Source organism: Ovis canadensis, chromosome 1 (genome assembly GCF_042477335.2).
Source record: "Ovis canadensis isolate MfBH-ARS-UI-01 breed Bighorn chromosome 1, ARS-UI_OviCan_v2, whole genome shotgun sequence".
Lineage (NCBI taxonomy): Eukaryota > Metazoa > Chordata > Mammalia > Artiodactyla > Bovidae > Ovis > Ovis canadensis.
In genome coordinates this window covers 255,771,753-255,792,744 of record NC_091245.1, presented here as the reverse complement: position 1 = coordinate 255,792,744, position 20,992 = coordinate 255,771,753, and the positions used below count along the sequence as shown (strand labels likewise).

General features: G+C 38.7%; 1 protein-coding gene across 1 annotated transcript in view; it reads right to left on the bottom strand.

Moving 5' to 3' along the window:
- The window catches only part of STAG1 (STAG1 cohesin complex component), a 472,075-nt gene that overhangs the window by 245,901 nt on the left and 205,182 nt on the right, over positions 1-20,992 (bottom strand). The gene's annotated exons all lie outside the window — the stretch shown is intronic.

The following is a 20,992-nucleotide window of genomic DNA, read 5'->3' as shown; positions in this document are numbered from 1 at the left end:
CTTTGAAATGCTACCAAAAATATGCAAAATATTAGAAAAGCATCTGAAACATTATAAAGTTGTAAAAAAGTATTACTATGATAAATAACTAAAAGTAGAAATCCAAAATAAGGAAGAAACACCAAAATCACCTTTCTCTCATAACACTTGCTGAACCTAAAATGCATGAACTCAGGATTCTAAAGTGAAACATCAGGGGAAATAAGTCGTTCATGAAGTGGGGGCTCAAAGAATTTAACCTCTAGATTAAGGTTAACCTAGCAGTATACTTCCCCTTCACAGATCACTTCCTTCATGGCAAAGGGACTTGCAAGTAACTTTAAGCCATGAGCCACGCTGTTTAAAGCCACTGAAGACAAACAGGTCACCTGCTGTGAGAACTTCAAGAAATGCATTAAAAAACAACAATATATGACACCAAAGGATGAGTCCCACGGGTCTGAAGGTGTCCAATATGTTACTGGGGAAGAGTGGAGGGCAACTACTAACAGCCACCAAAAGAATGAAGTGGCTGGGCCAAAGCAGAAACGATGCTCAGTTGTATATATGTCTGGTGATGGAAGTAAAATTTGATGGTACAAAGAATAGAATTGCATAGGAACCTGGAAACAGTTCCACAAATCAAGGTAAATTCTTAAAGTCATTTTCTCTCTTCTAAGGTCAACAAGCTACAAAGCGAACTGCTAGTTCAATAAGGATATATATAACTACCTGTAGCTAGGAAACTATCTACCACTCACCCTTAGACGGGCCCTGCCATAAGGACCCTGAGGCTTGAGACCAGTAGGGTTGGGAGGAGGCCCAACACCCCTTGCTGTACCAGCTCAGCAGGAAGTTGCCAGACAGACCTCGATGCTCCTATTCCCAAAGAATTGGCCCTCCTATCTCTTGAGGGGGAAACATTAGGTACTCAGAATAGGAAAAAGGAGTCCAAAATGGTGGTGGCTACAAGACAAAGAAAGGAAAAAGGCCTGTGAAAACGGAAAAAAAGACAATCCAAGCATGAGAATGAAAACCTTAGATGAACCAAACTCAACTCCTTCCTGGCTATCCCAATTTGCATAGGGTAGGCTTAAGGGAGGGGGTAGGTGGAGACAAAACACATAAAAAGAGGAAGCACAGAAAACTCTACACATGGACATCAACAATGCTCAACACGGAAATCAGATGGATTGTATTCTTTGCAGCCAAAGATGGAAAAGCTCTATACAGTCAGCAAAAGAAGACCAGGAGCTGACTGTGGCTCAGATCATAAACTCCTTAGTGCCAAATTCAGACTTAAGTAGAAGAAAGTAGGGATAAACACTAGACCATTCAGGTATGACCTAAATCAAATCACTAACGATTACACAGTGGAAGTGAGAAACAGATTTAATGGACTAGATCTGACAGACAGAGAGCCTGATGAACTATGGACAGAGGTTTGTGACATTGTACAGGAGAGACAGGGAGCAAGATCATTCCCAAGAAGAAATGCAAAAAAGCAAAATGGCTGTCTGAGGAGGCCTTACAAATAGCTGTGAAAACAAGAGAAGTGAAAAGCAAAGGAGAAAAGGAAAGATATACCCATTTGAATGCAGAGTTCCAAAGAATGGCAAAGAGAGATAAGAACACCTTCCTCAGTGATCAGTGCAAAGAAATAGAGGAAAATAGAATGGGAAAAACTAGAGATCTCTTCAAGAAAATTAGAGCTATCAAGGGAACATTTCATACAAAGATGGGCTCAATAAAAGACAGAAACGGTGGTGAAGTCGCTCAGTCGTGTCTGACTCTTTGCGACCCCATGGACTGTAACCTACTAGGTTTCTCTGTCCATGGGATTCTCCAGGCAAGAATATTGGAGTGGATTGCCATTTCCTTCTCCAGGACCTAACAGAAGCACAAGATATTAAGAGGTCGCAAGAACACCCAAAAGAACTGCACAAAAAAGATTTTCATGAACCAGATAATCACGATGGTGTGATCACTCATCTAGAGCCAGACATCCTGGAATGTGAAGTCAAGTGGGCCTTAGAAAGCATCACTAAAAACAAAGTTAGTGGAGGTGATGGAATTCCAGTGGAGCTATTTCAAATCCTGAAAGATGATGCTGTGAAAGTGCTGCACTCAATATGCCAGTAAATTTGGAAAACTCAGCAGTGGCCACAGGACTGGAAAAGGGTAGTTTTCATTCCAACCCCTAAGAAAGGCCATGCCAAAGAATACTCAGACTACCACACAATTGCACTCATATCACACGCTAGTAAAGTAATGCTCAAAATTCTCCAAGCCACGCTTCAACAATAAGTGAACCGCAAACTTCCAGATGTTCAAACTGAGATGTTCCCATCTCTGCATGCAATGTTCCCTTGGTATCTCTAACTTTCATGAAAAGACCTCTAGTCTTTCCCATTCTATTGTTTTCTTGAAAACAACAATCACAGAAAATGAACGAGTCTGATCACATGGACCACAGCCTTGTCTGACTCACTGAAACTATGAGTCATGCCATGTAGGACAACCAAAGATGGACGGGTCATGGTGGAGAGTTTTGACAAAACGTGGTCCACTGGAGAAAGAAATGGCAAGCCACTTCAGTATTCTTGCTTTGAGAATCCCATGAACAGTATGAAAAGGCAAGAAGATAAGACAATGAATGATGAACTTCCCAGGTCAGCAACTGCCCAATATGCTACTGGAGATCAGATAATACCAGAAAGAATGAAGAGATCGAGCCAAAGCAAAAGCAACAACCCAGCTGTGGATGTGACTGGTGATGGAAGTAAAGTCCAATACTGTAAAGAGCAATATTGCATAGGAACCTGGAATGTTAGTTTAATGAACCAAAGCAAATTGGAAGTGGTCAAAAAGTAGATGGCAAGAATGAACATTGAAATTTTAGGAATCAGTGAACTAAAATGGACTGGAATGGATGTATTTAACTCAGATGATCATTATATCTACTACTGTGGACAAGAATACCTTTGAAGAAAGGTGGTAGCCATCAGGATCAACAAGAGAGTCCAAAATGCAGTACTTGGATGCAGTCTCAAAACTGACAGAATGATCTGTGTTGGTTTCCATGGAAAACCATTCTGTACCACAGTAATCCAAGTCTATGCCCCGAGCAGTAATGCTGAAAAACCTGAAGCTGAACGGTTCTATGAAGACCTACAAGGTCTTCTAGAACTAACACCCAGAAAAGATATTCGTTTCATTATAGGGGACTGGAAGGCAAAAGTAGGAAGTCAAGAAATACCTGGAGTAACAGGTAAATCTGGCCTTGTAATACAGAATGAAGCAGGGCAAAGGCTAGTAGAGTTTTGCCAAGAGAACGCACTGGTCATAGCAAGCATCCTCTTCCAAAACACAAGAGAAGACTCTATACATGGACATCACTATATGGTCAATTCCAAAATCAGGTTGATTATATTCTTTGCAGCCAAAGATGGAGAAGCTCTACACAGTCAGCAGAAAGAAGACAGGGAGCTGACTGTGGCTCAGATCATGAACTCCTTATTGCCAAATTCAGACTCACATTGAAGAAAGTAGGGAAGACCATTAGATCATTGAGGTATGACCTAAACTGAATCCCTTACGATTATACAGTAGAAGTGACAAACAGATTCAAGGGATCAGATCTGATAGATGGAGTGTCTAAACAACTCTGGACCGAGATTCATGACATTGCACAGGAGGCAGGGATCAAGACCATTCCCAAGGAAAAAAAAAAGCATAAAGACAAAATGGTTGTCTGAGGAGGCCTTACAAATAGCTGTGAAAAGAAGAGAGGCGAAAAGCAAAGGAGACAAGGAAAGATGTAAGCATCTGAATGCAGAGTTCCAAAGAATAGTTCCAAAGGAGAGACAAGAAAGCCTTCCTCAGTGATCAATGCAAAGAAATAGAGGAAAAGAACAGAATGGGAAAGACTAGAGATCTCTTCAAGACAATTAGAGATACCAAGGGAACATGTCATGCAAAGATGGGTGTGATAAAGGACAGAAATGGTATGGACCTAACAGAAGCAGAAGATACTGAGAAGAGGGGGCAGGAATACATAGAAGAACTGTACAAAAAAGATCCTCATGATCAAGATAATCATGATGGTGTGATCACTCACCTAGAGCCAGACATCCTAGATACATCCTGTATATTGTCACCCTACTTATTTAACTTATATGTAGAGTACATCATGCAAGATACCATGCTGGATGAAGCACAAGCTGGAATTAAGATTGCCAGGAAAAATATCAATAACCTCAGATATGCAGATGACACCACCCTTGTGGCAGAAAGTGAAGAACTAAAGAGCCTCTTGATGAAAGTGAAAGAGCAGAGTGAAAAAGTTGGCATAAAACTCAACAGTCAGAAAACTAATATCATAGCATCTGGTCCAATCATTTCATGACAAATAGATGGGGAAACAGTGGAAACAGTGTCGGACTTTATTTTTTTGGGCTCCAAAATCACTGCAGATGGTGACACAGCCATGAAATTAAAAGACGCTTACTCCTTGGAAAGAAAGTTATCACCAGCCTAGATAGCATATTAAAAAGCAGAGACATTACTTTGCCAACAAAGGTCTGTCTACTCAAGGCTATGGTTTTTCCAGTAGTCATCTATGGATGTGAGAGTTGGACTATAAAGAAAGCTGAGCACTGAATAATTGATGCTTTTGAAATGTGGTGTTGGAGAAGACTCTTGAGAGTCTCTTGGACTGCAAGGAGAGACAACCAGTTCATCCTAAAGGAGATCAGTCCTGGGTGTTCACTGGAAGGACTGATGTTGAAGCTGAAACTCCAATACTTTCACCACCTAATGCCAAGAGCTGACTCATTTTCAAAGACCCTGATGCTGGGAAAGACTGAAGAGGGGAGAAGAAGGGGACGACAGAGAATGAGAAGGTTGGATGGCATCACTGACTCAATGGACATGAATTTTAGTAAACTCCGTGAGTTGATGATCGACAAGGAGGCCTGGTGTGCTGCGGGGGTCACAAAGAGTTGGACATGACTGAACTGAACTGAACTGATACCCATTTGGATACAGAGTTCCAAGGAAAAGCAAGAAGAGATAAGAAAGCCTTCCTCAGTGATCAATGCAAAGAAATAGAGGAAAACAATGAAATGGGAAAGACTACAGATCTCTTCAGGAAAATTAGAGATACCAAGGACAGTCCTAAGGCACTGTCAAAAGACCAAGGAGTAGACCCAATTTCTGAAAATCTCCACCCCTGCCCCAATATGGTTGGAATAATCCTCCCAGTAATTGGCATACTAAATTACCCAGTCTATAAAAACTAACCAGGCCACATTTCGTAGCCGCACTCGCTCTCTGGAATGTCCCACACTGTATCTGTGAAGTACGTTTCTCTCTGAATCTGAATAATCCCAGTCCTTACCCATCAGTTTGTCTCACTGAATCCTTTCAGAGATAAGACATCAAGAACCTGAGCTTCATTAGGTCCTGAAACCAGGTACCGTGGATTTTGGGTGGGTTAGATTTCCAGTCTTACAGGTTCAAGTCCCAAACAGGGTTTTGGCCAGGTTCCAGTACAACCACGTGGGTTCAAGTCCCAAGATGGGTTTTGGCTGGGTTCAAGTTACAGCACATGGGTTCAAGTCCCAATCCAAGGTAAAAGGCTTCAAGAATTCTCCAAAAGGCCTCCATCTCAACACTGTCAACTACACACCAGCACTTGCCTGACAACTACAAACTGGTACTTCCCAAAAGCATTTGGCAGCAAGTGAATAACAAGGGCTTTTGTCATCTGCTTCATGGTGATTGAACCCTGTCTGTGCTGTTGCAGCTACTGACCTTCAGTAGCTCCTGAGGGAATTCAGGGTGAAGAATGAGGCACTCTGCTTCAGGGAAACTGGTGGAACAGGTCTTCAGATAGTTAGATATTTTCAGGAACTACTTTAAGATTCCAATGCTTGTATCTTTTCACATCTAGAAAATCACTAAATCCCTTCATGATGACATCAGCTCCTTGTGCCCAGCAGAAAACCTTTTGTAAAGCAGGCACTTGATTGCACTTAACTTCCCTTCACCAAAATCTTATATACTGACCTTTCCCCATAGCCTCTTTGGAGCAGTTTATCAGAGCTGTCTAAGGTGCTATCTTCCAGGCCACTATACTCATTTTGCTCCAAATAAAATTTAATTTGGAACTCTCACATTGTGCATCATTTTAGTTGACAACACTAAAACCTGGTTCCACTAAACAGCCAGCAAGCTCCAGTGCTGGAAGCCTCATGCCAAACAACTAGCAAAATTGGAACAGAACCCCACCCATTAGCAGCCAGGCTGTGTATACCCATACTAAACTCACAGACTCCCCAAAACACACGGTGGAAGCAGCATTGTCTATAAGAAAGAGAAGATCCAGATCCACCCAACAGAACACAGGCACAAGACCCCTCACTAGGAAGACTACACAAGGAACTGGTCCAAACCCAACCCACTGGGCCAAGCTGCTACAAGATGAACTATGACCCTGAAGCTTATGGAAAGGGGACCCTAAATTCAGTAAGTTAAACAAATGAGAAACAGAGAAATATGCAGAAGATGAAGGAGAAAGGTAAAAACCAACAAGACCAAAAAAAAAGAAGAGGAAATAGGCAGTCTATCTGAGAAAAAATTCAGAGTAATGTCAGCAAAGATGGTCTAAAATCTGGGAAACAGAAGGAAGGCACTGATAATAGAATGGAGATCTGATAGAGAAGATACAAGAAATGTTTAACAAGAACTTAGAAGTACTAAAGAACAGACAATCAGTGATGAATGACTCAAAAACTGAAATAAATACTACACTAGAGAACTAACAGCAAAATAACCGAGGCAAAAGAACAAGTAACTAAGCTGCAAGATAGAATGGTGGAAATAACTGAAGCATTGGAGAAGGAAATGGCAACCCACTCCAGTGTTCTTGCCTAGAGAATCCCAGGGAAGGGGGAGCCTGGTGGGCTGCAGTCTCTGGGGTAGCACAGAGTCAGACACGACTGAAGGGACTTCGCAGCAGCAGCAGAATTAACAAAAAAGAAATGAAAAGAAATAAGGACAGTTACAGAGACCTCTGGGACAACATTAATTACACAAGCATATAAATTACAGGGGCCTCAGAAGAAGAAGAAGAAAAAAACGGATATGAGAGAATATTTGAGGAGATTATAATTGGAAACTTCCCTGACATAGGAAATAGCCACCCAAGTACAGGATACTCAGAGAGTCTCAAATAGGATAAACCACATGAGAAATGCAACAAGTGAAGTGAAGTGAAAGTCACTCAGTTGTGTCTCTTTGCGACCGCACGTACTGGATAGTCCCTGGAATTCTCCAGGCCAGAATACTGGAGTGGGTAGCCTTTCCCTTCTCCAGGGGATCTTCCCAACTCAGGGATCGAACCCAGGTCTCCTGCATTGCAGGTGGATTCTTTACCAGTTGAGCTACAAGGGAATACAACAAGACACATATCAATCAAACTGACAAAAATTAACACAAAGAAAAATTATTGAAAGCAGCAAGGGAAAAGCAACAGATAACATACAAAGGGATGCCAATAAGGTTAACAACTAAAGGAACTAAAAAAGAACGAAAAAACCCCAAAGTCAGTAGAAAGAACAGAATCATGAAAATTACAGTGGAAAGAAGTGAAGAAAAAAACAGCAAAGATGAATAAAACTAAAACAAAGATGAATAAAACTTTGACAAGATAAATGAAATTCATAAACCACTAGCTAGACTTATCAACAAAAATGGGAGAAGACTCAAATCTATAAAATTAGCAATGAAAAAAAGAGAATAATACACAACACAGAAAAACAAATGATCATAGAGACTACTGTAAGCATCTATATGCAAATAAAATGACAATCTTCAAGAAATGGGCAAACTGTTAGAAAAGTATAACCTTCCAAGACTGAACCAGGAAGAAACAGAAAATATGAACAGATCAATCACAAATACAGAAATGAAAACTGTGATAAAAAATATTCCAAAAAATAAAAGCCCAGGGCCAGATGGCTTCACAGGAGAATTCTATTAAATGGTTACAGAAGAGCTAACCACCTATCTTGCTCAAACTCTTCCATAAAATGAGATGGAGGAACACTTCCAGACTCATTTTACAAGGCCACCATCACCCTGATACCAAAACCAGACAATGAAATCACAAAAAAAGAAAATTACAGGCAAATATTACTGATGAAGATACATGCAAATATCCTCAACAAAATACTAACAAACAGAATCCAACAACACATTGAAAGGATCATATATTATGATCAAGTTGGGTTTATCCCAGGTATGAAAGGATTTTTCAATAGACACAAATCAATCAATGTGATATACCATATAAACACACTGAACAATGAAAACCATATGATCAACCCAATATGCAGAAAAAGCTTCTGACAAAACAAAACACTAATTTATGACAAAAACTTTCCAGAAAGTGCGCATATAGGGAACCTACCTCAACATAATAAAGGCCTACATGACAAACCCACAATAAACATTATTCTCAGTGGTGAAAAACAGAAAGCATTTCCTGTAAGATTGGCAACAAGGCAAGGGTACACACTCTCGCCACTATTATTCAATATAGTTTTGGGAAGTTCTGGTCAAGGCAATCAGATAAGAAAAAGAAACAAAGAAACAAAAAATCCAGATTGGAAAAGAAGTAAAACTGTCTCTCTTTGCAGATGACATAATACTGTATACATAGAAAACCCTAAAGATGCCACCAGAAAACTACTAGAGGTAATCAGTGAATTCAGTAGTCATAGGATACAAAATTAAAAAGAAATCTTTTGCAATCCTGTAAGTTTATAACAAAAAATCCAAAAGAGAAATTAAGAAAACAATCCCACTCATCACTGCAAGAAAAACATTAAAATATATACGAATAAAACTACCTACAGAGACAAAAGGCCTGTATGATGAAAACTTTAAAACACTGATGAAAGAAATAAAAGATCACACAAACAGATGGAGAGATATACCATGTTTTTGGATGGGAATGCTATACTACCCAAAGCAATCTACAGATTCAACGCATTCCCTATCACATTACCAATGGCATTTTCCACAGAACTAGAAGAAAAAATATCACAGTTTGTATGGAAACACCAAAGATTCCAAATAGTCAAAGCAATCTTGAGAAAGAAAATGGAGCTGGAGGAATCAACCGTCCTGACTTCAGACTATACTACCAAGGAATAGTAATCAAGACAGTGTAATACTGGCAAAAAAACATATATATATATATATATATATATATATAGATAGATAGATAGATAGATATAAACATATATATATAAACATATATATATATATATAGATCAATACAACAGAAAGTCCAGAGATTAACTCACACACTGATAGGCACCTTATCCTTGACAAAGGAGGAAAGAATATACAATAGAGAAAAGATGGTCCCTTCTGTAAGTGGTGCTGAGAAAACTGGACAGCTATGAGTAAAAGAATGAAATTATAACACTTAACAACACCATACACAAAAATAAACTCAAAATGGATTAAAGACTGACACAGTAAGTTCAGAAAATGTAAATTATAAAACATAGGCAGAACCCTCTTTGACATAAATCACAGCAAGACTGTGACCCACCTCCTAGAGTAATGGGAATTAAAAAAAAAAATAAACAAATGGGATCTAATTGAACTTAAAAGCTTTTGCACAGCAAAGGAAAGTATAAGCAAGGTGAAAAGACAACCTTAAGAATGGGAGAAAATAACTGCAAGTGAAGCAACAAGTTCCGAAATAAACATGCAACTCATGCAGCTAATTATCAGAAAAACAAACAACCCAATCCCATAAAGGGCAGAAGACCTAACCAGATATTTCTTCAGAGAAGATATACAGATGGCCAATAAACACATGAAAAGAAGCTCAGCACTGTTCATTATTAGAGAGATGCAAATCAAAACAACAGTGAGGTACCATCTCACACCAGTCAGAATGGCCATCATTAAAAAATCTACAAACAATAAATGCTGTAGAGGATGGGGAGAAAAGGGAACCTTCTTGCACGGTTGGTGGCAATGTAAATTGATACAGTGACTATGGAGAACAGTATGGAGAGTCCTTAAAAACGAGAACTAAAACCACGCTCTGACTCAGCAATCTCACTACTGGGCACAGACCTGGGAAAACCATAGTTTTTACAGATGTACCCCAATGTTCATTGCAGGACTATGTTAACTAGCCAGGACATGGGACCCACCTAGCTGTCCATCAACATACGAACAATAAAGAAGGTGTGGCATGTATATACAATGGAATATTACTCAGCCATAAACAAACATGAGTCAGATGAACAGAGGTGGATGAAACTAAAGCCTGTTATACAGAGTGAATTAAGTCAGAAAGAGAAAAATACTGTATATTAATGTACATATATTGGAATCAAGATAAAACAGTACCGATGAACCTATTCTCAGAGCAGGAATAGAAACACAGATGTAGAGATTGAACTTGTGGTAGAAGCAGCGGGTGGGATGAACTGACAGAGTAGCCCTGACATATACACAACATATACATATACACTACTGTGTTTAAGACAAATATCTAGTGGGAAGCTGTTATATAACACATGGACACCATCCAGGGTTCTGTTACGACCTAGAGGGGTGGGATGCAGCGGGGTGGGGGGGAGGTCCAGATGGAGGGGTTATATATAATTACGGCTTATATTAGTTTTTGTACAGCAGAAACCAACATGATACTGTAAAGCAATTATCTTCCAATTAAAAAACAAGACAAAATAAAATACTAATATTTGGTTTTTGGTGCAAAACCTCCTATATATCCTGGTTCCTCCCTTACATCTTTGGAGTAGTCCCTTTGAGCTATCTCATAGGCTGTTTTAGGGTTAAGTCCTCAGCAAGTTCACAAAATAAAACATAATTCTCAACTTTTAGGTTGTGCATTTTTTTCAGTGGACAAACCCTAATGTCAACGAAGGACTTTAGTTAATAATGTATCAATACTTTTTCATCAATTTTAACCAAATGTACAAGATGAATGTACAGGTGAAACTGAGGGGAAAAGATGGTATATGGGGACAATGTAATTTTTGCTTAGTTTTTTTGTAAACCTCAACCTCCTATAAAAAATAAAGTCTACTTTAGAAAAAATGAAGACTACTTATAATGATTTCTTTTAATACCTAACATTCAGAAATAAAAATTTTGGAAACACAAATGTAAGACTTTTTTACTCATGTACACACAATTGATGAGATGCACCAAAAACTGGAATGCCTGAAGCCAGCACTGGTCAACAGAAAGAGCCCAATTCTTCTCCATGACAATGCTTGACCACAGGTCACATAACCAACATTTCAAAAGTTGAATAAACTGGGCTACAAAGTTTCGCCTCATCAGCCATATTCACCTGACCTCTTACTGGTACCAACTACCTCTTCTTCAAGCATCTCGGCAACTTTTTGCAAGGGAAATGTTTCCATAGCCAGCAGGACACAGATAATGCTTTCCAAGAGTTCACCGAATCCCAGAGCATGGATATTTATGCTACAGGAATAAACTTATTTTTCATTGGCAAAAAATGTGCTGACTGTAATGGTTCCTCTTTTGTTTAATAAAGATGCAGTTGTACCTCGTTATAATGATTTAAAATTCAGGCTCTGAAACTGCTATTACTTTTGCACTAACCTAAAAGCTGTGTGTCTGTGATACTTACACCTTATTATACTGCCATATATCCTCCATACCAAGTTTGATGTTTCCCTGATAACTCAGTTGGTAAAGAATTCACATCCAATGCGGGAGACCTGGGTTCAATTCCTGGGTTGGGAAGATCCCCTGAAGAAGGAAAAGGCTACCCACTCCAGTATTCTGGCCTGGAAAATTCCATAGTCCATGGGGTTGCAGAGTCAGACATGACTAAGCGACTTTCACGTTTGATAAGAGTTTTTATCACGAATGAATGAATGCTGAATTCTGTCTACTGAAATGATTTGTGTAATTTTTTTTTATGAATGTGGTATATTGATTTATGAATGCTAAACCATCCCTGCATCCTGTATAAAACCAATTTAATCATGGTGTATGATCCTTCTGATTGCTGAATTTTGATCATGGTGTATGATTCTTCTGATGGCTGAATTCTTTTCTTGCTGTATGATCCTTCTGATTGCTGAATTCTGATGTTGGTGTATGATCCTTTTGATGATTGCTGAATTTGGTTTTCTAATATTTTCCTGAGATTTCTGTAGCTATAGTCATCGGAGATATTGGCTTGTATTCGGGGTGGGGCCAGTCTTTGTGCATTAGTGGCCTTACAGAATGAACTTAGGAATGTTTCCTCCTCTTCAACTTTTTGGAAAAGTTTGAGGACAGGCAGTAGATTTTCTTAGTATGTTTGGTAGAATTCAACTGTGAAGCCATCCAGTCTTGGACTGCCCTTGCTCTGTTCCAACATAAGACTGAGTCTGAGCTAGCTCCAAATCTCCAAGTCCTTACCCTACTTGCCAGTGGCAGCCTTCATCCTAGTAGAGTACAGTGTGAGAGGAAGGGGGGCTGGAGCAAGTACTCAGTGCAAGCCAGAGTGTGCAATTGGGACAGTTGCAGGAAATCAGTCAGTCTCAGGTAGTTTTTTTTTTTTTTTTTTTCTTTTTTCTTTTTTTTTTTTTTTTATTTTTAGTTTTTTATTTTTTACATTTTAAAATCTTTAATTCTTACATGCATTCCCAAACATGAACCCCCCTCCCACCTCCCTCCCCATAACATCTTTCTGGGTCATCCCCATGCACCAGCCCCAAGCATGCTGCATCCTGCGTCAGACATAGACTGGCGATTCAATTCACATGATAGTATACATGTTAGAATGTCATTCTCCCAAATCATCCCACCCTCTCCCTCTCCCTCTGAGTCCAAAAGTCCGTTATACACATCTGTGTCTCTTTCCCTGTCTTGCATACAGGGTCGTCATTGCCATCTTCCTAAATTCCATATATATGTGTTAGTATACTGTATTGGTGTTTTTCTTTCTGGCTTACTTCACTCTGTATAATCGGCTCCAGTTTCATCCATCTCATCAGAACTGATTCAAATGAATTCTTTTTAACCGCTGAGTAATACTCCATTGTGTATATGTACCACAGCTTTCTTATCCATTCATCTGCTGATGGACATCTAGGTTGTTTCCATGTCCTGGCTATTATAAACAGTGCTGCGATGAACATTGGGGTACATGTGTCTCTTTCAATTCTGGTTTCCTCGGTGTGTATGCCCAGAAGTGGGATTGCTGGGTCATAAGGTAGTTCTATTTGCAATTTTTTAAGGAATCTCCACACCGTTCTCCATAGTGGCTGTACTAGTTTGCATTCACACCAACAGTGTAGGAGGGTTCCCTTTTCTCCACACCCTCTCCAGCATTTATTGCTTGCAGATTTTTGGATCGCAGCCATTCTGACTGGTGTGAAGTGGTACCTCATTGTGGTTTTGATTTGCATTTCTCTAATAATGAGTGATGTTGAGCATCTTTTCATGTGTTTGTTAGCCATCCGTGTGTCTTCTTTGGAGAAATGTCTATTTAGTTCTTTGGCCCATTTTTTGATAGGGTTATTTATTTTTCTGGAGTTGAGCTGCAGAAGTTGCTTGTATATTTTTGAGATTAGTTGTTTGTCAGTTGCTTCATTAGCTATTATTTTCTCCCATTCAGAAGGCTGTCTTTTCACCTTGCTTATATTTTCCTTTGTTGTGCAGAAGCTTTTAATTTTAATTAGATCCCATTTGTTTATTTTTGCTTTTATTTCCAGCATTCTGGGAGGTGGATCATAGAGGATCCTGCTGTGATTTATGTCTGAGAGTGTTTTGCCTATGTTCTCCTCTAGGAGTTTTATAGTTTCTGATCTTACATTTAGATCTTTAATCCATTTTGAGTTTATTTTTGTGTGCGGTGTTAGAAAGTGATCTAGTTTCATTCTTTTACAAGTGGTTGACCAGTTTTCCCAGCACCACTTGTTAAAGAGATTGTCTTTACTCCATTGTATATTCTTGCCTCCTTTGTCAAAGATAAGGTGTCCATATGTGTGTGGATTTATCTCTGGGCTTTCTATTTTGTTCCATTGATCTATATGTCTGTCTTTGTGCCAGTACCATACTGTCTTGATGACTGTGGCTTTGTAGTAGAGCCTGAAGTCAGGCAAGTTGATTCCTCCAGTTCCATTCTTCTTTCTCAAGATTGCTTTGGCTATTCGAGGTTTTAAATCTGCTTCCTCCACCTTGTTCCTGAGCAGAAACAAGTGTTTTTATGCAACCATCACAAGTGGAACTTGGTTTTTTATAGCCATATGGTAAGTCTTACTGGATTTCAAACCAGCTAAAGTGACTAATCTTCCTGGTAATGGACCCCAAATCTGGGTTGCCAAATATGTAGCTCAAATGTCTCACACCCTAGGAAGGATCCTCGAGCTTGTGATATGCTCTCCTTGCTAGGGGTGCAAGTCCAGAACTGATAATTTCTGCTCTCTTCCTACTCAACTCTGTGTGACTCTTTCTCTGCCGTCTTGGTCACAGAAAGGCTGTTCTATCAGTGTACAGTTTGTTTCAGTAACAGTAGCCACACGTCCTGTATTTCTGAGATGTCCATCAGGGAGAAGGGAGCTCAGCATCCTCATACTCTGCCATTTTGATCTCTTTCAGAATTATTATATTGTTTTTACTAGTTTTTCAAACTCTTCCTCTTGAAATTTCTCAACTTTCAATATTACTCTCAAATAGTGATCATACATACTTCACTTTACTGGCTTCATCACAAACATGCTGGCTTGTATGGATAATATTAACTGGCAGTTGTGAAAAAGGGCATCTCTGTCTTGCTTGACTACAGGGAAAATTATTCTACTATATACCCTTGAGCATGATGTTGGCTTTGGGATTAAAAGGATTTTTCATCCTTCCATTTTTCACTTTCTAGAATTTACAAAAAAGTTGTAAGAAAAGTACACGGGATTCTGAATACCCATCACCAAATTCTCAGATGTAAACATTTTACCCTTTTAATCCTCTCCATCTTCACATATCCCTTTATTCATCAATACTCCTGTATATATTTCCCCAAAGCAAACAAAAATCTAATACTACTACAGAATAATGATCAGAATGCTGAAATTAACAACATAATATGTATGTTCTAATTCACAGAATTGATTTTACAATTTAGTATTCGTCTCAATAATGTTGTTGACGTCAAAAGAAAAATCTAAGATCGTATATTGCATTAAGTTCTGGAAGTTTTCTTAGCCATTTCTATTTCATGACAGGGACACTCTTACAGAGTACAGGATAGTTATTATGAAAAATACACCTCAACTTGAGCTTGCCCACTGTTTTCTCACGAGTAGTTTCAGACTCTGTACTATAGGCTAATGAGGCTGAGTTCTTATAAGTGCCTACCATGAACCATACGGTGTCTAGTTTTTACAGGTAAAGTACCATTTTATTCATAATACATATCTCGTAAGGAGACAATCTGAGGAGGTAAATATGTTTTTCACGTTACCCCACTAGTGTTGGAGTATAAGCACTGAGTTCAAATTTTAGTTTGTACTTTTTATACTCTTCAGCATGTGTTATTTATGCATGATTCATCTATTCTGAGTGCATCCAAGTCTTGGATTTTCCATCCATCTTCAATGATTTTTCCTTTCTTCTGAGTATATGAAACATGAAGATAACTTCCAAAGTCAACCAACACTGTTCAAAAAGTATATTCCAGTAAGTATCATCCCTCCACCCCAATTTCCTGTAAGTTTTACACTCCATTTACATACACACATAACCTACAGGGGACTTCCCTGGTGGCTCAGACAGTAAAGCGTCAGCCTACAATGCAGGAGACCCAGGTTCAATCCCTGGGTAGGGAAGATCTCCTGGAGAAGGAAATGGCAACCCACTCCAGTATTCTTGCCTGGAAAATCCCATGGACGGAGGAGCCTGGTAGGCTACAGTCCATGGGGTCACAAAGAGTTGGACACAACTGAGCAACTTCACTATACCCTACAGGTAGGCAATTATTATTCTGTGTCTTATCTTCCCTTTGTTTCTTTATGGTCAAGTGACCAGATACATGTGTATATTCTACTATTTCCCTTCTTTCGTCTAAAAATGTTGAATACTTTTGGACACTCTTTTGCACTTAAAAAAATAAACGTATCCTGAAAATCTCCCTGCATTAGCCCACACAGTTTTTCCTCATAATTTTTTGCCATGCCATAAAGCTCCACTGAATAAGTTTTGCCATAGTTTATTCAATCACTGTCCTATACACTGGCATTTAGGTTGTTTCCAATATTTCACTACTACAAATAATATGTTACTGAATAACCTTGTGCATTTATTTTTGTAAAATGGAAATATATCTTCATGGCAAAATTCCAGGAACAGTATGGCTAGGTCAAAAGATAAGAACATATGGAGTTTTGGTGAAAGTTGCTTAGTCGTGTCTGAGTCTTTGCAACCCCATGGACTGTATAGGCCAGAATACTGGAGTGGGTAGCCTTTCCCTTCTCCAGGGGATCTTACCAACCCAGGGATTCAACCCAGGTATCCCACATGGAATGTGGATTCTTTACCAGCTGAGGCACAAGGGAAGCCCAAGAATACTGGAGTGGGTAGCCTATGCCTTCTCCAGCAGATCTTCTTGAACCAGGAATTGAACCAGGGTCTCCTGCATTGCAGGCAGATTCTTTACCAACTGAGCTATGAGGGAGTTTTGGTAGATAATGTCAAATTTATATCTATGAGCTATGTATCTACTTTTATTTCTACAAATAATGTAAGAGTGTCTGTTTCCTCACAGCCTAAAGAACAGAGATTATAACATAATTTTTCAATCTCATAGATGAAAACTGGTATATTGTATAGTTGTATCTTACAGCTGTCTTCTTTCATATGTGCTAGTTAGTATCTGCTTACTACAGGTTCACAGGTACTTGAATCTATTTTAGATTTTTATTACACTGTACTAACATGAGAGACAGTGAGCTTTCTCTTTTAAACATGTTAAGGAAATATGCATCTCAGTCTGATATACTAAAATGTTTTAAATCTGTTTTGTCAAATTGCTTTTCAGGAACTATGAAGATAGCTAAAAGGAAAAGTAGCAAGGCATATGAACAGAAAACTGAAAAAAAAAAAAAAAGAAATAAAAATGGCTCTGAAGTCACACACGTAAGAGAAATACAAATTAAAATCATCCAAGTACAAAACTTAACCATGGATCAATGACCTACATATAAGTTCTAAAACTATAAAACTATCAGAAGAAAATATGGAGGTAAATCTTCATGCTCTTAGAAATGGCAACAGATTCAAAGATTTGATACCACAAGCATGAGCAAAAGAAATGAAAAAAGAGTTGGACTTGACAAAGATTTAAAACTTTTGTCCATCAAAGGACATCTTTAATAAAGGGAAAAGACAACCCACAGTATGGGAGTAGTTGCAAGTTATAAAGTTACATGTTATGTATCTGATAACAGATTTAATATCAAGAATATACAAAGAAATCTAATACAATAACTCACAGCAAAAATAAAACCCATCTAATTTCAAAATAAGTATAGGACTCAAATACACATTTCTTCAAAAAAGACATACAAATTGCCAAAAACACAAAAAGTCGCCCACTGGTAATAAAGAAAATGCAAACCAAAACCATTAAAAAAATACCACTTCATACCCCATAGGACACTAAAATCTTAAAACTAGAAAGTAAAAGTGTTTTAGAGGATGTGGAGAAATAAGAATCTTCATATATTTCTGGAATTTAAAATGGTGCAGCTGCTGTGAAAACAGTTTGGCAGTTCCTCAAAAACTTAAAATAGAATTACCATATGATCCAGCAATTTCACTACTAGGTATTTACACCAGAAAATTAAAAAATAAGTACTCAAATAGATAACTGACCATAAATATTCATAGTAGCAATATTCACAACAACCAAAAAGCACAACTCCAACTGTGTATCAATGGATGAAAGGATAAATTGTAATACATACATACAATTAAATGAATTTTATCAATATATGCTACTACTCAGAGAAATCTCAAAGATATGCTAAATTAAAGAGATCAGATACAAAAGGTCACATACTATACAATCTCCTTTTACATAAAATGACTAGAACATAGGAGCAGAAACAAGATTAGAGGTAGCCAAGGACTGCAGGGAAGAGGCTAATGTGGAGTGACTAGTTAACGATAAGTATTCTTCTGGGATGATAACAAAAAAGTTTTGATATCAGAAAGGGGTGGTTGTACAACACTATTATGTTTTTATGTGATAAAAACTACTGAACCACCCACTTTAAAATGGTTAACTGTTTAAGTGTATTTCACCTCAATTAAAAAAAAATCATATCATGTATTTTTAAATTATTCATAAGACCAATAAAAAAATCTGATAAAAACACTTTGTTAAAAAGACCAAATAGAAACAGATTATTTTCATATACTGATAGGAGTAAAATGGACATAATTTCCATAACAGGAAATTTGGCAATATCTAATATAATTAAAAATATAATAACCTACAGATATTCATTCTGCCACAAAGAACAAATGAGGTACACATGAAATTACTCATTGTAAGAGCAAAAGACAACAGATAGTAGTCAATGTGCTGTTAACAGACAACTAGTTAAATAAACTGTTGTACATACATAAAAAGGAATGCTTTGATTCTGGAAAAGAGGGAAAATGAAAGTGAAAGTGAAGTCGCTCAATCATGTCCAACTCTTTGCGACCCCATGGACTAGTAGCCTATCAGGCTCTTCCCTCCATGGGATTCTCCAGGCACAAGTACTGCAGTGGGTTGCCATTTCCTTCTCCAGGGGATCTTCCCGACCCAGGGATCAAACCCAGGTCTCCCGCATTCCAAGCAGACGCTTTAACCTCTGAGCCACCGGTCACTTTCACTTTCTTTTCAGTAGCTCAGTCATGTCAGACTCTTTGTGACCCCATGAATCGCAGCACACCAGGCCTCCCTGTCCACCACCAACTCCCAGAGTTCACTCAGACTCACGTCCATCGAGTCCCTGATGCCATCCAGCCATCTCATCCTCTGTCGTCCCCTTCTCCTGCCCCCAATCCCTCCCAGCATCCCAGTCTTTTACAATGAGTCAACTCTTCGCATGAGGTGGCCAAAGTACTGGAGTTTCAGCTTTAGCATCATTCCTTCCAAAGAAATCCCAGGGCTGATCTCCTTCAGAATGGACTGGTTGGATCTCCTTGCAGTCCAAGGGACTCTCAAGAGTCTTCTCCAACATCACAGTTCAAAAGCATCAATTCTTCGGCACTCAACCTTCTTCACAGTCCAACTCTCGCATCCATACATGACCACTGGAAAAACCATAACCTACACTAGATGGACCTTAGTTGGCAAAGTAACGTCTCTGCTTTTCAATATGCTATCTAGGTTGGTCATAATTTTCCTTCCAAGGAGTAAGCGTCTTAATTTCACGGCTGTGTCACCATCTACAGTGATTTTGGAGCCCCAAAAAAAGTCTGACACTGTTTCCACTGTTTCCCCATCTATTTCCCATGAAGTGATGGGACCGGATGCCATGATCTTTGTTTTCTGAATGTTGAGCTTTAAGCCAACTTGTTCACTCTCCTCTTTCACTTTCATCAAAAGGCTCTTTAGTTCCTCTTCACTTTCTGCCATAAGGGTGGTGTCATCTGCATATCTGAGGTGATTGATATTTCTCCCGGCAATCTTGATTCCAGCTTGTGCTTCTTCCAGTCCAGTGTTTCTCATGATGTACTCTGCATAGAAGTTAAATAAGCAGGGTGACAATAAACAGCCTTGACGTACTCCTTTTCCTATTTGGAACCAGTCTGTTGTTCCATGTCCAGTTCTAACTGTTGCTTCCTGACCTGCATATAGGTTTCTCAAGAGGCAGGTCAGGTGGTCTGGTATTCCCATCTCTTTCAGAATTTTCCAGTTTATTGAGATCCACACAGTCAAAGGCTTTGGCATAGTCAATAGAGCAGATACAGACAGACAGATGGATATACAACAAAGGAGTTAAGAAGTAACTCTGTGGAGATAGATGGTAAAGCAAGATGTAGTAAAGGCTTTTTGATTTACATTTCTCTTGTGTGTGTGTGTGTGTGTGTGTGTTTTTAACCATACAAACAATTTACAAAAGCAAAATATTTTAAGACTACCATTTGTTTTAAAATCGAAACTCATTCTAATAGGACACTTACATAGATTAGACAAGAACACATATGTAAAGCACTTCACTCAGTAATTGCCTTTCCCAGTTTAAGACTGTACAATTAACAAACTCACTTTCCTTCAAATAAACTAATCTCTTGCCAACCCTCATCTAACTCTATGCTCCAGGTTGCTGCCACAAACTTTCTTTATGCACTAGAGTGTGCTGTACTTTCTCTTCTGGAATTTTTACACCAACTGTTAACTTGGACTCAACACCTCAGTTCCAGTATCAAGTTTGTTCCTTTGAGATGCACTTTCTTACAAATATCCCCATATTCACACATACACACAACCTAGGTTGAATCAGAAGCTCCTCCTTGTCGTTCCTACACTACATCTTGTGGTTAGACATGGAGACTAAAGATAGCGACAAGCCTGAATCTGAATCATGAATTCGGCACTTAAAAATTGGATGATGTCCAAAAAACTAACCTAAGCCCTGAATCCTTATTTTGTTGAACAACAGAATAAAAATCATATCTGACTGATAAAACTGTCAAACCAATATTAAACGAGCTAATTTATGTGAAGCATACAGCATGGCACATATACTGCCAAGCTGAAACAGTCATTAAATTGTAACCAATTTTATTAGTCTCTTGGTAATGAGCAGTTCAGTGAACTACTGGTATATTTCCCTCCTTTTCTTTGCTAAACACCCTTTTTTAAAAACTCAACAGGGACTTTATTGGTGGTCCAGTGATCAAGACTTCACACTTCCACTGCAGCAGGCAA